Below are 16,259 nucleotides of genomic sequence, written 5' to 3' on the forward strand. Positions count from 1 at the left end.
CAAAGAGCCCATATCTTTGATGTTTGTAGAACTAGAAAACCAGGAAGTCCTGTTTAAAATGCATTCCATACAATTATTATATGGCCAGCTAGGAAGCCAACATGGATATGGTTACTAATTGCAGATTACTGACTCTTAACTGGCCACCTTTCAAATTAACTTTGAATATTAACATTGTTCTAGAAATAAGTAAATACTCTTACCATGCTTGACATTTCACAATGGTTATTGCCTGTTCCTAATCACTGGATATACAGTAAATATATACTTTCACTTTCGAATGAAATCAGTATTTATGGACACTATTTCATCACAACAGCACAGCAGGTAGGATTGTTAACTCACAGCAACAGGTCCTCCTGTTCTATTCTTGACTGGGTTGCCTTTTATGTGGAGTCTGCATGTCCTCCCAGTGTTCAACTGGGTTTTCTCCAGGGGCTCTGGATTCCTCTGTCATTCCAAAGACATGTAGTACATGTATTGGACACCCTAAATTTCCCAAAGGTAAGGTGCGTGTACATGTGTGGTATTAAAGAACAACTGCGTCGGGGCTAGCCAATTGGCAGTGTGAACAATGGCTCCAGATAATTGTCACTGTTGAAGTGATGCCCCAGCCCCACGTGCAAAAATGGGAAAATGGGCTGTGGATGTCTGGATTTCATCAGGGATTCCATTTGACGTGTCTTATACCCACAGACTGTGGTTCAGTATATAAGTAATATATTAGTTAAAACAGATAGTTTTGCAGAGCATGTGGCCTCATTGAGGGAAGAATTTAAAGTATCTGAGACTAGGCAGTTAAATCTAAACTGGCACAGATCACTCATGAAGAAATAAAGTTCTTACAAACAGGTCTGAGACAAGATGTAGTGTTGCTAGGGAGAGGATGAACTTTGTACCTTGGTTACTTACATGGAAATCTAAAAAATTCATTAAAAGCAAATATGCAAAAAGAGATCAGTCTCAAAAGACAAAAACAAACATTAAGAATCTCAAAACAGGAATAAATAACTTACTTGCATAAAAATAAAGTAGGATCCTGAATGCATAACTGCTGCAAGAGAGGCATACAGTTTACAAATGAGGAGGTGACGAACAGCTCACTGAAAGGAAAAATCACTGCAATCTGGGGGGGGGGCAACAGTTTTTTCTAACAAGTAACATTTGGTTAGAAGATGATATAAAGTTTTCAGATACCAAAATGATAGAGGATGGACTATTTTGATCATCATGAAGAAATAAAGAAATTAGCCTTCTTGATCTCAGAAAAATACTGTTGGCTATGGACATAGCACTATGTACTTTTCAATGCACTCAGTAAATTTCTGACAGGAATATATCTCTACCCCTGATTTTCACCTCGGTCATGTGTTACCAACGAAATGTACCACAGGAAAATGTATCAGTGCCTATCAGCCTAAGCCCCCATCAGCCTTATATGCAAAGCCATAAAAAGTATCCTAGCATAATTAATTTATGCAGACATAGACAACATAACTGCTTTAGTTTGGTTTTGTGAATCAAAGAATCATAGAAAATAGAAGGCAATTGGGCCTTATGGTAATTTATTTCTTGCCAGTATGTCCCTTCCTAGACCATACCTCCTTTTTCAAGGACAAGCAGGCCTGTCTTACTTTTGATGAATTTGTGGATTCCCATCCAGTTATCTAACTCCTTTTTGAAGGAAAATAGTGTGTTGCACTGCTTACTTTGGATCGGAAATTTGTTTCAGTGAAAGGGCAGGCATGGCATGGCAAATTTGTCTCTACACTGTGTTTTGCATATTTGTTGAAGCAGGTTTTGATCTCTGGTTCTAGTGTTACTAGTATTATTTGATTTATAGAGATATAAGAGATATTGGATTACTATATCCCTAATGGCTCAGAAAACAAGGTACTTTCACCACTAAGGAGTCTACATGACATAGAATAAAGGGGTAGTGCTTACAGCATCTCCTGGTACTCTAATCTTTTAAGCCTATGATCTTTTTAGTTGTGAACCTCTGGGGTCTTTATGCTGTTTAATATGCTTAGTAAGATACATGAAAAGGGGTCACTGCATTTGATAGTAGGGCTGATCTATGCATAATACAGAGTGGTAAGAATTGTCTTGGATCTAGATGAAATACCTTTTGTAATCAGATGTGACAGGTAAAAAGACTTCCTTAAACCACTGTTGCAAAATGACAGTATAAGACAAGGGAATTATCTACTTATGTTCCAAGGACTCTCAACACACCCATTTTGAAGTGAGGTGTTGTCAGTACGATGAAGGAATTATTTATCAAATATGATGACATTTACACCCCTTCAGGAAATAATATCAGCACCGCTGAGGTATTTCTACCCTGAGTTACCTCTAATATCCCAGAAGAAAAGATACTTTTTTGTTCATAGATTCATAGGTAAGTACTAGGTAACTGGTCTGCAGACCATTTGAAGCCTAGCCAAAAAAAAAAATCATATTCAAAATTTCCCTCTAGCCTCAAGGAAGGCAAGACAAGATTAACTGGGACAGAATTTGAGGTTGGCCATCCAATTATCCACATTTACCTTGAAGGTGGCAAGGCTGCTAACCTGCTTGACATATAATGGAAGCTTATTCCAGAGGTGTGGAATACATTGGGATATGAATCTATTATGCCAATGTGTCTTCTTTATCTTCTGATAAAGGATTAGTTCTTTTAACTGAGTATTTCATGTTCCATTAGTTCTGCAAAGGAACAGGAGATGAAATAGGACTGGATATTTCACAGCATGAAAAGTTAGACATAGAACTCCATAGAGGAGTCTGACAGGCCAAGTACAGAGAAAGGGCTTCCAGTCTCTTCTAATAAGATTTTTGAGGCATTGATCATTTTAACTGTACACCGCTGAGGTCTCTCAATCTGTGCGATATGTTTAGATAAATATATGCCAAAAAGTGTGTTATATGCAATAATAGGTCTGATAATATTCGAGTAAAGGAGAATTAAGACTTCTCTGGAGCTAGTAGAGATGCCTTTGGAAATTAAATGAGCCACATAAAAGGTTACCAAACTACTGTGGAGACATGATGATTACAAGGTAAGGAATTATGAACAAGAGTACTCAGACCCATTACAATGATGTCTGATTAGAGTAGCACATCTTCTGTATGGTAAGTGAAACTGTTTATTTGCCAAAATGAAATATGCTGCATTTTCTTCAATTTAATATGAGACCATTGTCTTTGAACCAGTTATTAACATGGTCTAAGCCATGTTGTAGCAAAGATGAAGATCGAATAACAACACCCAATTTACAATTGTCTGCAAACTTAGTTAACCATAGGCCAGAAGTGCTGGCCTGATAGTCTGAAACCTATATGCCAAATAGGAAGTGGCCAAAAACTGAGCCCTGTAGTACACCACTGGTAATTATTTTGCTTTCAGAAGTTGTATCTGCCACTCTAACTACATGGGTTCTGTCAGACTATGCTATGCTATGCTATACTATGCATCAAACATTATAATGATTAATATAATGATTTATATTCAGAATTACAAGTCTATCAATAATACTTGCATGGAGAATTGTGTGAAAGGCCTTGGCCAGGTCTAGATATGCTGTATCCACTGCATAACCACTATCTACTGCTTCAGTTATTTTTTCAAACAAATTAATGAGGTTAAAGAGACAGGAACTTCCTTTGATAAAGCCAAATTGATGATGGTCTGAGGGTGAGAGATTTTCAATGTCCTGATTAATGAAGTCTAGGATAATGTACACCATAGCTTTACATATGAGGCCAGTTAGTTTAATGGGTCTATAGTAACCAGTGTCTATGGTTAGGCAACCCTTGTGCAATAGCATTACAATAACTGTTTCCAGGCATTAGGAATATAACCAGTAGAGAGGCTTAGATTAAAAAGTTTAAGTAGGGGTTCAGAAACGTCATATTTAGCACTGATAATCAGGCAACCTGGTATGTTGTCAGGGTCCATGGATAAAGTATTCCTAGTTTTTGAAAGGGTTGAAAGAACTTGTTCCACGGTAATTAAAAGAGTTGGCAGAGACTGTGGGACCTGCGGAACAGCTATGATTGTGGGCGAACTGACATTTGTATTAAATCTGTTAGCTAGGATATTAGCTATTTCCGTTGGGTTATAAAATGTAGTATTATTGTACACTAGCTCTAGGTACTGTTGGATGTTAGTTCTTATTTTTCTGACAAAGTTAAAAGAACATTTGCAGTTATTTTTGTTTTTAGTGGCAATTTTAAGTTCATAACCATCTTTGAGATTTCAATATCAGCTGGTTGGCTGTTAATTGTCCACCAAAAGCAGCTTTTCACCAATAAACTTGTAAAAACAAATAAAGAAAATAGCAGTGTCTTCTTAGGTTACCACACTTTAATAAAACAATAAAATCACCTCCAATTAGCATTTTCGTCTCACCACTACAGAGACTTCTTCAGACTGAGGTTAACTTCTACAAAATTAATTTTTTAAGGCTTCAATTGTCACATGGTTTAAACTCATCCCATGATACATTCATTTTAAAATATCACTTCATTTTACTTCCAATTTCCAAAAAGCTAACTTTGTAAAAATACTACAAAAAAGTTAAGAAAATATTTAAAAATACACACAAGAAATACTTTATTAATTGTGATTATTCCAATAATGCCATCAATCTCTATGGCCTCACTCAGCTAATTACCTCTCTGACACCTTACATAAACAACATTAACAAAGATTCTATACTTGACTGGATACTCAACTCCCCCCTAACAACATATTTTTCTATGGAACTCCCCCCTAACAACATATTTTTCTATGGTTCTCCCTCTCTCTAATTCTATAAGTGACTACCTTCCTACCTTTGTTACCAGAGGTCAAAACCCACACTCGCAAACCACACCACCTTAATGAAGTATGCGGTCTCCACAACTTCCAAAAAAAAAAACATTTCACTAGCACATACAACCTTGTAACTAGCAACATCTAAAGGTTCTCCCCTTAGATTATGTTATTACAGAACTCTCCAGAACCTTCCTTAATATTCGAAGCAGTCTAGCCCCATCTCAAAACAAAATGTTTAAAAACCATACCAGACCCCTTTCTGATCAGAATCAAAAAACATATAATGAAACTCTGAGACAAGGTCCCTGGAATTCATGGATCACAAATAAAATGTAAAACAACCTACAGATATTTGGCAACTCAGAAATTAAACTAAATACCAAATGAAAATAGATAAAAGAAACTACTACACTAACCTAACGTGCAAAAACCTTAAAAATCGAGAGACATTCTGGTCAAATATTAACAAAATCCTCAAACCAAACCATGCCACACACACACAGTTCCCAACAAATCAGAAAACACTACCACTCTCTTTAAAACGCATTTCATAAACTCAGTCACATCCCTAGTCAAACACCACACCCCTCCCATAAGTTCCTCCATCCTTAGCAACACCTGTGACTCAGCCTGCTTATCATTACAACCAGTTCCCACTTCAACCATTAAAAAACTTCTCTTGAAACGAAAACCCACCACCCTAGCACTCAACAATTTATTCACTGAATATCTAAATCGGCTGCCGAGGCTATAGCCTATCTGATTTGCATACTCATAAAACACTCCATCACAGAAGCTTACATAATAACACTTTGGAAAAATGTTATATCCTGCCACTATATAAAGGAAGAAATAACAATGAACTTAGTAATTACCACCCTATGGATATCCTGTCCCCCTATCTAAGATATTTGAAAAATGCATTTAATCCCAGCTCACTCAACCCCTCACCAAAAATCTCTTCTCCCTCTCCCAACACAATTCCTGTGCCATCTTAGCACTACTACAGCCCTCCTACCTTCCACTATTTTATTTTACATTTGTTAACCTGGGGTGTCTGACTGAGCCGAAAAGGCCTTTTTTCAGCAGAGGTCTGGGGAGAAAAGCTCCACATAGAAAAATTACAGATATATTTAGTTATTTAGACATGATCAGTATACACACAGATTACAGAAGACATGTCTTTACAGTGGTATGCAGCGCATCAACAGTTACAGCAGAGAGAACAAACAACAAAATATTAATTTAAAAATAAAGGTAACTAATAGATTTGTGGTGTACAGCTGAAAATTGGAACATAGGTAGAATACATACATAGTACACAGATACAGTAGTACAGCAGTACACTAGTACTGTAAATACCCATAGGAATGAAGGAAGGCTAGTATTTGCCCTCTTATTGGACCTTTCCAAACTATTTGACACAGTCTCTTACCCTATCCTCCTACAAAAACACTCAACTGTAGGATTTGTTAAAACCTTATTGCACGGTTTAAAAGCTATCTTGCTAGCAGATCACAGTTGTAAAATAGAAAAAGGACTTCACCCCTTCCTCCCAGTCTCCACAGGCAAACCCCAAGAGTCCAATCTTGGTCCCATTCTTTTCAATATCTTCATCAATAACCTCCCAGATGCCTACACATCAGCCATAATTCAGTTCACCAATGACTCCACCCTCATATGTAGTACCCAAAACATTAATGACCTGCAACAAATCACTCAAGAATCCTTCTCATCAACAGGGTTCCAGCCAGAATGCTGACAGGCTAGCATCAGTTTTTTTTGAGCTCTGCTATTTTATTAATTTTCGGACAGGAAATTATATTTGTAAATTATCTTATTCATTTTTTTACTAAAATTTAATACTTTGAACTGTCCTGAAGGATAACATCAAAAATTATTCAAATATTCCAATATTTTCCTATCAAACCTTTGCTTAGAAAGTTTCTACATATACAGAATGAGTCACACAAAAATAAGCTCTCAGGATTCAGTCTTGAAGGAGAAATTTCAGTTAGTCTTGACTAATATCCAGGAACTTTCACTGAAAATGGACAAAATGGACAATAAGTTAGACAACTTTAAAGAAAAATGCTCAAAACAAATGGAGCAAATACAAGAGTTTCTCAATCAGCAGAAAATGCAAATATTGGGGATGGAAGAAGCTCTACATAACATGGAAGGAAAATTAACTGAAGAAAAAAAACACAAAATACTCTACTTTTGAGTGAAATCGATGACCTAGAGAACAGATCCAGGAGAACTAACATCCATAGTTTTAGTTTGCTTGAGAAAATAGAAGGGGGAGGTATGACAAACATCTTAATATCTTGGCTACCTGAAATCCTTGACTTACCAGAAGCTATGTCTTATGGCATCGAGAGAACATATGGGTCTCTGATTGTCTCTACTACTAAAAATAACTCATCACCAAGATCTACCATCATAAGGTTTTTCTCTTCACAGGACAAGGAACTAATTCTCAAAACAGCTTGGTCAACAATTCCTGTCAAGCTGGATGATGATATAATATGATTTGAGAATGACTACTCTTCTGTAGTGATATCCAAAATGAAATGTTTTCTACCCCTAATTAAAGAACTCAAGAAAAAAATAATAAAAGTCCACTTGCTTTTTCCTGCCAAACTCAAACTATTTATTTCAAATGAAATCAAAATAATTGAAGACTTAGACAATGCAATGTCTTTTCTGAAATAAAAAAAAAATATAATAAATCAAATAGAAGATATGAATTGGAATAATAGTTCCCTGAAATGACAAGCTGAAAGAAATGATTGGAAAACTAATGAGAAACAGAAGAAACTGAAGGAAAAGTGACTCTCTGTTTAATATTGTTACCAGTTTACTTAACAAGTAGTTTTATTCCTGATTTTGCATACTAATTTTCTTTTGTCTCTCTTAGACATTTTAAGAGAGAAGCCTGGATACATACTTCACTAAGGGAATTAATCCTTTTTTATTTGTATTTGCTTATTGATACTTATTTTCTATTCTGATACTAAAATACTATCTTAATTGGGTCTGGTACATACATCTTTCTTTGATTATTATGCTTATTTGTAATAATGTTTTTATTGTTATTTCTTAAATACTTATTATACCTTGGAGGTGGTAATGTATATAGTTCTTTTATGCTTATATTTCTATATGAAATCACTATCTTACCTTAATTAACTTATTGCTCATAGTGAAACTTATTAATTATTTTGAGTGAGTTTTTTTTACTTTAACATTTAAAGTTCCTTTGTGCAATCTTTGAAAACTGTTATTCTGTTGTGTGTAATTGATGTTGGTTTACTGAGATGTTTCCTTTGCAATAAATTTATGAACCTGCTACAGGAAATTATATTTGTTCAATATTATTTATGTAAGCATGTGGAAATTTAATTTTTAATGTGATAGTTGACATATACTTTGGTTTAATAAGTATATAGTTACTACGTTCTCAATACTGATATTATATTACTGCTTTAAAAATGTCTTGGCTTTCTTCCTTTATAAATAAGTTGTTTTCATTTTAATATAATATATAACAACATTATGCTTTAGGTATAGTTAACTTATTTTTAATGTAGTGATGATTAGGAATGAGTGCTTAGACTATAACAGATTATTTGGTTTGTTGTTAATTTGTTAGAGTTTGCTGAATTATGAATGTGGTGTATGGTGTATTATATTTATCATATGAATTTTATACTTCTATTATTTATATAAGGATTGGCTGAAATACTTGATTGTGATAATGCCTTTTGAGTGTCAATGTGCTGGGTGTTTAGATCTGTTAACTAAAATTTAATCCTGTCATATATACAAATCTTTGAAAAATGTCTTGGTTTTGCCTTATATTTTTAGTTTGCTACTTATAAAATTGTGTTTGTCTGGTATACTAGTGGTTAAGTATTTGATGATATAAATCAGGAAGTAATTTTAGACTTTTGAGTTTCATATTTTGTATACTTCTGTGGCTATATTATTGATGCTCTACATTTCCAGATGCAATGTTGAGTTTTCTCACTGTTTTTCAGCCTCTGTACCCTCTTTCTATGTATCTTAGTTTAGGTTGCTTGTTTTATAGGACTTGAAGGTGTGCCAGCATTGTAATCTGATGTGGTGCCTTTGTGGCTTGTTTTTTTTTTTGAGTCTCTCTTTGTTTATGTGAGCTGGGCATTCCTGGATGTGATCTTTATGGTGAAGGCGATTTGTCCTACTTGCTGTTTAATTTGTTCTATGTTAATGGGGTTGAAGGAGAGTTGGGAGAGATGAATGGATTTACCAGTCTTATATGCTTGTTGGATTAGACTGTTAGACATAGGGTGTAAAAGGAGGCGGTATATTTTTGTAAACAGAAGCCATGATATGTAGTGAAGTTAGACTGATTCGTGCACTTACAGTTATAGTATCTGGTGACTGATCTCTTTTTTGAAACTTTTGAAGCTTAAATTGGTTTCCTGCTGAGGTCACATGATGTACTGTGCTTTTTGAAGGCTTTTCTACAGATACACGAGTTGCATGCTAAAAGGAAATACGTATGTTGTTGTACTGGGTGGAAAGTTAATAACATTTAAAGGCATCGTCTTCATTAAATGCAACTTAATGAATATTAAATTAATCATTTTTATGGCTTACAAAGATAATGGGTTGTAGAAAAAAATTAAATTTCATCCTCTTTATGTGATAATAAAATAAATTGCAGGAGTAATTTTAAAAGAGAAAGATCCACACAGATAGAGTTTTCTAATTAGTCTTGCTGCATTACTGTTATAGAAAACTCATCCATGGGGTACACATGTCTTGTTTATATAAAATAACTTAATTAAGGATGACATACTTTTTACTCTCATCAGACTTTTGCAGATTATGATAGACAGATGTCTGGTATACTATCTAAGTTTATCAAAAAAGCTGAGTGCATACAAATTCTTGCTATGCTTCATCTCTGAAGACAATAAGAAGGTGTTTCTTGTCATGCAACATGGGCCCTTATAATTCTTATGGCAGCTTGTGTAGTAAACTAAATTCTGATAAACAAATTAAACAAGATAACTATATTTGGTACTACATCTGGAAAAAGATTCTTCAAGGAGCACAGAATAAATTACAGGTCTGACAATTTTTTTTAACTAAAGAAACGTTTTACTTAAGTGTTTTGTTTTATTGTAGAACTCTATAACACCCAACTCCTTTGTTTTCTTCTTTTAGTTGGATTTATTTCTTCACATAGTGCTGTGATGCCAGCAAAACCAAGCATCTAACTGGAAAAAGTATTTTAAGTATATATATCAAAAACAAGGGTTTAAGTTAACTTTTTAGCATACTTTATCATTTACATTTTCAATAATGGGCTACACATTACCAGTTACTGTAAACCTTGGATGCTACATCACTAAAGTATTCTAGTTAATAATGTGCATGTACAGAGTACCCTATTTAAAAAAAATAGAGTAAAATGAGGAGAAGAAAAGAGAAAGGAAACAAGTATGTATATATTTGTATGTGCATCCATACATATCTATATGTATATATGTATTTGTCTATATGTACATACATCAATGGACCATTACTTATAAATCTACAGTGAAAAAATATATAAGGCAAATTGTTAATTCTAAGATTATTGTAGTTTATGCAAAATGCATTTAGAAATTCTGTGACATCTTTCTGTGAGCAACATCATTGAGAAAATGAAGAGAGTTTATTTACTCTCCTAACATAATACTTGACTTTAAACAGTGTTGTCAGATGGATAATGAATGAGTCACCTGCTCAAGGCTATAATTTCCACTGAGAGATGAAGGCTTGAAAGTTTACAGGTAGTCAATGAGAAACTGCAAGTATTAACCTGTGTTAGATAGTTTGTAGGCTGGCCAGCATTTGCTATACTTTAAAAGATAGTTGATGTAAAACTACAGTTTAACAATAACAGAATTAAAAAAATAGTAATATGTATTATTTTATGAAAGTGTAACATTATTGTGGATAATGTAAAATAATTTCTCTGAATAGCAGAGCCTGTTTGGATTGTGTTTCTTATCATGAATTGATGGGTGGGTTAGTTTGGATGGTTGTTCTATTCAAACTAGAAGTGATAGACTCCATGAAGGGAGCAAAGTTTAAAAGAATTCTTTGTTTAAAAGGTAATGCTTTTTTGCTCTTTTTTGGTGTCTACTATCTTGGCTAATATGTTTCTTAAAAATAGGGTAAATATAGATCATATTGTCAATAAGCAGTTTAAAACTTACAAAAGTGGTATTATATTAATATTTCATTTGAGAGTTAGATTATTACTTATTCCTTCACATGTCCACAGTTTATACATGACTCAATTAAAATTTATATCCATTAAACAATGGTTGCAAGCAGAGTAATTTAACAAATCTTCTTGGTCTATTTGCCTCACAAATTATTTTTTACAAGATACCCATTTACTACAAGATGATTTAATGGACTTAATACTAAATATATTTTACTGTATGAAGTAGTTCTCATTACAAACAGAAAAAGAGAGGGATTGTTATCTTATGGAAAAAGTCTTTACTCATACCCAAAATATTGAACACATATAATGATGATAAAGGCATGATTTATTCAGTAACAATGGAAATAAAAGGAAAGTTATATATATTTTATTGTTTACTGGATACCTGGTATTAGTGTTAAAATAATTAATAATCAAAAAGAACAAATAATACAAATCTCAAAAGGCAATTTAATTTTGGTTGGTGAATTCATTTTAGACCATAAAGACTCTAATACTCAGAAAATGAAGAATATCAGCTTCAACTAAAGCTTTAAAAAATGTTAGATTCATTTCAGATGAAAGTTTGGGTGAATTCTCAGTTTCCAATTAACTTTTCTATACTCATTTCTCCAATGGAAATAATAGTCAATAATTCATAAGGTATTTATCTCTAATAACCTAATTTCTAGATTAAGTAAAGTAAAAGTTGTCATATGTCTGCTATTGGATCATAATGCCATAGCGTTTGAACTTATATTAAACACCAGTAGCAACATTTCAATTAAAAGGATATCAGCCTACATAACCAATTTAAAAAATGTTAAGGAATTTTTTAAATAAGAGATTAAGTCCTTTATAGAATTCAATTATATGGGATGCTCTAAAAGCATATTTTAATGGTAAAATAAACACTTGGTATACTCATAAGAAAAAATCATTGGGATAAAGATTTGATAGATTTACAAGAAAATTTGATAAATTAAAACAAACAGATCATGAAGGACATAATGTTTTAAAAGAAATAAATGACTTAAAGGAAAAGTATCTAACAATTTTAAATCATAAGACTATGGTAAATTTAGAGAGGGTAAAGTTTATTAATTATTCCATAAATCTAAGATCTATGCAAAACTTAGCATCAAGAACAAAAATACTTATTAAATCTAATCACATTAAAGTTTTGTATTCTCCTGATATTAAAAAAGGTAACTGATATTGAGGACTTTTTGAAAATGTTTAGAGCTCACTTTAATAAAAAAATAAAGTTTTAAAAATAAATAAAGTTTTTTTTTAACAGTCAAAGATGTAGCTAAAGTTCCCCCATCTTGGAAATACATACTTATTTCCTCAGTATTAAAGACAGATAAGAATCCAGCTGAGTGTTCCTTCTATAGACCAATATCACTTTTAAACACTGATTATAAAATATTCATGGCTATCCATGCTGTTAGATTACAATTATTACCAAATATGATTAATAATTATCAGACTGGATTTATAGTAAACAGAAACACTTATGATAACATTAAAAGAACATTAGCTTTAATAGGTCTTGCTAAGAATAAAAAAAGATGGATTGACATTCTAAAGTTTGGACATGAATTATGCTTTTGACTAGGTTAATTGGAAATATTTATTATTGGTTCTAGAGGAGTACAATTTCTTTAAACAGTTTTCACAACTTATAAATTTGGTTTATGAGAACTTCTTTTCATGCATAAAAACAGGTACCTATATATCAGAGTTTATTTTGATAACTAAATGAGTAAAACGGGGCTGCCCTTTCCCTCCATTATTATTTACTTTAATTATGGAACCATTTGCAAACTACTTGAGGTCAAGAATGGATATCAAAGGTATGCAGATTACTGATTAATTAAATTCTAATGTATTATTGTTTGTAGATGACATTCTTTTGACTCTAAATCATAATAAAAACTCCATTAAGGCTGCATTTAATGCAATATAAACATTTCAGAAGAAATTTGGGCTTAGTTTTAATGAGAATAAAACAAATATTTTACTTATAAATACTGATATTAATGGTATGGCAAAAAGATTTTTCCAAGTATGTAGTTAAACATAATAAAATTACCTATTTAGCAATAAGTTTAACAGATAATATCAAGAATATGATCAGAGAAAATTATTCTAATAGTATAACATCTACTAAAACTCTTGTCAATAAATGAAATAAGTTTCAGTTTTCTATGGAAAAGAGACTTTCTCTAATAAAAATTATTATTCTACCAATGACCTTATATATAATGCAATCCCTATCATTACCTCTTTCTAAGAAATATAAAATAATTCATTTCTGTAATTCTAAATTTTTTGTGGTACCCTAATAACCCTATATTAGGATTAAAACTCCATGTTAGAGAATGGTCTATGGATGGAATTAGTATGCCTGACATAGAGCTATATTTGTTATCCTCTATCATTAGAACAATTTCCTTATGGTTGAATAACTATTATAATGCTAAATGGAAAGACATACATGAAAGCATTTATATGGAATCAAAATAACATACACTTACATTTAATAATAAATAATAATTAATTATGGATGGTAAAAGATAGCATATTAGAAAATAGAAATATTGAGTTCAATTCTTCATATCTCTCTTTAATGTTAACAACTTTTAGAAATTTTGTTTATAAGAATCCTGAATATAGACTATGTTTTTTTAATGTTTCCTATAGTATATACACAAAATAGTATATGTACTTTGTCATATACAAAATGAATACATTTAAGGAGAATAAATTGGTATACTGGAGTCAATTGATGGTGGGAGAAAATCTTCAATCCCCAGAATATGTATCTACTAAATTTAATTTAAATAAAGACTTGTGGTAAAATATACAGAGTTGTAGATTTTTTTTATAGAAATAGAAGATTAATGCAACCTTCAATAAAAAAATATATGCTTAAATTAATTGATGTCTTAATTCTATTACTACAACAGAGAACAATGGAAAAAAACTGCTAGCAAAAATATACAATATTATCACATATTTGATAGAATGTATTAAAGAAAATTACTGGGAGTATTTTAAAATTATAAATAATTATTATTGAATAAAGAAGATATAAAACAAATGTTGACATCTTCAAATCACACTACTACTTCTATAAAGTGGAAACTATTTACATGGAAATTTATGCACAAAACATTAATAACCCCACATAGAATAGAATTAATATATAAGAAAAAAGTAACAAGGTGGTGATGTAAATTAAACACTAAAGTTGATTGGTAACATACGTTTTTTGATTCTAAAAATATTAAACCATTCTGGGACAATATTACTATTTTTGCAGGGATTATTTAATGAGAAATTCACTTTTTGTAATGCATTGATTTTATTCAATACACCAATATCTGTATGTGCAAAGAGATTAAATTACCCTCTTCTATGGTGCAGCCTATCCATCACATGGAAGGTAATCACAAAGAACTGGAAGAATGAATAAACTCCATTGATGAATGAATTCATAAATACTGCAACCAATGTTTGTCATTACAAACTCTTAATCAAGATGAGAGCTACTAGACTTAACACTTCTCACAACAGTTGGATGAAACTCAAGGGACTGCTAAATAAACAGTCACAACCATTTTAACAACAAAGACTTTATTTTTCATTTCTTTTTTATACATCAAGAATTATCAGAATGTAAATTATATAGTAGACACCTTTGTAAATAGTTTTCATTTACTTTATATTGTTTGTTTAGATCGTTTTTTTTGTTAAACATGTATTATTTACCTGTTATAATTAATACAAATACTTTAACAAAAAAAATCCTTCTCATCCACTGAAACCTAGATAACCAGCTCATAATATAATATAAAAATATATAAAAACTCAATATACAATTATTACCTTTGAAGAGCAGAATATAATATTTCCTGTCATTGACTGAAACCTTTACCAAACTTCATTTATCATTAAGTTTAGTACTGATAGTGGGTAGATAAAATTAATTCTGCTTAAGAACTGGAAACTTATGAATGACGATAAATGGATCAGAGCTAATGTTGGACAGGGACCCATTATAGTGTATAGAATAGGACAAACAATTTAATTGAGGGAAGTAATAAAATCAATAAGAGACAGCCGGGTATGTTCAAATGCGTAAGATGTAGATACTGTAAATTTGTCCATACTGGAGACACAGTCAATATACAAGGTAGAACTTTTTATTTACATGATAGACTTAACTGTGAAAGTGTGAGTATAATATACATTACATTATGTCAACACTGAGAGGGTTTTTATATTGGCAAAATGGAGAAGAAGCTCTGAGACTGCATCTATGAGCATCCCTATGAGATCGGTAAGGGAAAACCCAATAATTCACTGGTGAAACGTATCATGGAACATCTGAACAACATGTTTAAATTCACGATTCTGGAGAACATAGCCTTGGACCCTGTGAAGGCTGCCAGCCTAGGCAGAGAGAATTTTATAAATAATTCTGTCATTTGTAAATATGAATGCAAACTACAGGCTTGTTGTCTTAAATGTAAAGAAATAGTGTTACATGTGGAACTGGGAAAAATGTGACAATAGTGCACTCTACTGACCAAAGTAAAGATGTGGTGACCCTTTGATGTAGACAGTGATGCCAAAGGGTCTGGATGAAGAAATTCTTTCTATTGTTTTAACCAAGAGTTCAATTGCTGAATTTAAACATGCAAATGTATTTTATTGCTCTGCTTCCTGACCAGTTGTAAGATAACAAAAGGAGATGTTAACAATGTGAATGCAGTTTCTGTAGCCTGGGAACCCAGAGAAGTGTGAGGAATGATACAATGTGTAGCCTGGGCATGCCAGGAAAGTGTGAAGAATGATGTAATGTGAATCAGTACTGCAATTTCAATTTAAACAGGGAGAACCAGACAGGATCAAGCATTTTTGTCTTGACCATCCAACTCATCCGCACTCTACCTGTTTACTTATGTAAGTTTATCTTAGACTTGTGTTTTCTTTTAGAAATAGCTAGAAACTAGAAAAATTAGACTAAGTGTTTTTCTGTAGTACTGAATTATTTTAAGTATTTATCTGTGATCTCTGAACTCTTTACTAGCACTGTGTAATAAGAAGTATTGTCTTGTGTTGTTATTATTTATTATTAAATATTTAAAAACCTTTGAACTGTGG

At 32.2% G+C, this 16,259-nt stretch overlaps 1 protein-coding gene across 1 annotated transcript in view; it reads right to left on the minus strand.

The window, feature by feature from the left end:
• The window catches only part of LOC122802059 (neuroendocrine convertase 2-like), a 509,583-nt gene that overhangs the window by 255,154 nt on the left and 238,170 nt on the right, over positions 1-16,259 (minus strand). The window lies entirely within an intron of this gene.

The sequence above is a fragment of the Protopterus annectens genome, chromosome 5.part0, assembly GCF_019279795.1.
Source record: "Protopterus annectens isolate FY-2018-M chromosome 5.part0, PAN1.0, whole genome shotgun sequence".
In the NCBI taxonomy this organism is placed as follows: Eukaryota; Metazoa; Chordata; order Ceratodontiformes; family Protopteridae; genus Protopterus; species Protopterus annectens.